Raw genomic sequence first — 1,920 nt, 5'->3', positions numbered from 1 at the left:
CCTTCTCATATAGGCATGCAGATCATCACTTCCATCCCGCCCCTTCTCATATAGGCCTGCAGACCATCACTCCCATCCTGCTCCTTCTCATATAGGCCTGCAGATCATCACTCCCATTCTACCCCTTCTCATATAGGCCTGCAGATCATCACTCCCATCTTTCCCCTTCTCATACAGACCTGCAGAGCATCACTCCCATACTGCCCCTTCTCATATAGGCCTGCAGATCATTACTCCCATACTGCCCCTTCTCATATAGGCCTGCAGATCATCATTCCCATCCTTCCCCTTCTCATATAGGCCTGCAGATCATCACTCCCATCCTGCCCCTTCTCATACACACCTGCAGACCATCACTCCCATCCTGCCCCTTCTCATATAGGCCTGCAGATAGTCACTCCCATCCCGCCCCTGCCTGTAGAGCATATCTCTCATTCTCATACAGACCTGCAGAGCATCTCTCCCATCATGCTCCTTCTCATACAGACCTGCAGAGCATCACTCCCATCCTGCCCCTTCTCATACAGATCTGCAGACCATCACTCCCATCCTGCCCCTTCTCATACAGACCTGCAGAGCATCACTCCCATCCTGCTCCTTCTCATATAGGTCTGCAGAGCATCACTCCCATCCTGCCCCTTCTCATACAGACCTGCAGAGCATCACTCCCATCCTGTCCCTTCTCATACAGACCTGCAGACCATCACTCCCATCCTGCCCTTTCTCATACAGGCCTGCAGACCATCACTCCCATCCTGCCCCTTCTCATACAGACCTGCAGAGCATCACTCCCATCCTGCCCCTTCTCATACAGACCTGCAGATCATCACTCCCATCCTGCCCCTTCTCACACAGACCTGCAGACCATCACTCCCATCCTGCCCCTTCTCATATAGGCCTGCAGATCATCACTTCCATCCCGCCCCTTCTCATATAGGCCTGCAGAGCATCACTCCCACCCTGCCCCTTCTTTACAGACTTGCAGACCATCACTCCCATCCTGCCCCTTCTCATACAGACCTGCAGACCATCACTCCCATTCTGCCCCTTCTCATACAGACCTGCAGACCATCACTCCCATCCTGCCCCTTCTCATACAGACCTGCAGACCATCACTGCCATCCTGCCCCTTCTCATACAGGCCTGCAGAGCATCACTCCCATCCTGCCCCTTCTCATACAGGCCTGCAGAGCATCACTCCCATCCTGCCCCTTCTAATACAGGCCTGCAGAGCATCACTCACGTACCGTTGACACTTGATTTCACTACAATATTAACCCCGCGCACACTGATGCGTCGCACCTGCTGCAGCCTCCGGGACCATCACCGCAGCAGATAACAATGAGGGTCCGAAACAACATTTCTGGCGCATCCTGCCGCACCGAGGAGCCGCCACCGCCCACAACAAAGGCGCCGACCATGCTCATCCTCACACTGGAGCGCGGCCGTGCGCCCGGGTACTCACCACCATCTTGCTGCCAGAAGCTCAGAGAGGCGGTCAGCCCTCACCGCACCGCATGCTTCCTCTATTACAGGGGTCCTCAGGGGTCTGTGCGGCCTCAGTGGGGTCTCTCCTGGCCTCTGTTCCCTCAGTGGAGTCTCTCTAGCGGCCTCCGTCCCTCAGTGGGGTCTCTCTAGCAGCCTCCGTCCCTCAGTGGGGTCTCTCTAGCAGCCTCCGTCCCTCAGTGGGGTCTCTCTAGCAGCCTCCGTCCCTCAGTGGGGTCTCTCTAGCAGCCTCCGTCCCTCAGTGGGGTCTCTCTAGCAGCCTCCGTCCCTCAGCGGGGTCTCTCCCGGCCTCCGTCCCTCAGCGGGGTCTCTCCCGGCCTCCGTCCCTCAGCGGGGTCTCTCTAGCGGCCTATGTCCCTCAGTGGGGTCTCTCCCGGCCTCCGTCCCTCAGCGGGGTCTCTCCCGGCCTCCGTC

Source organism: Hyla sarda, unplaced genomic scaffold, assembly GCF_029499605.1.
Source record: "Hyla sarda isolate aHylSar1 unplaced genomic scaffold, aHylSar1.hap1 scaffold_1939, whole genome shotgun sequence".
Lineage (NCBI taxonomy): Eukaryota > Metazoa > Chordata > Amphibia > Anura > Hylidae > Hyla > Hyla sarda.
The sequence above is the reverse complement of the archived record's forward strand: the minus strand, read 5'-3'. Positions refer to the sequence as shown.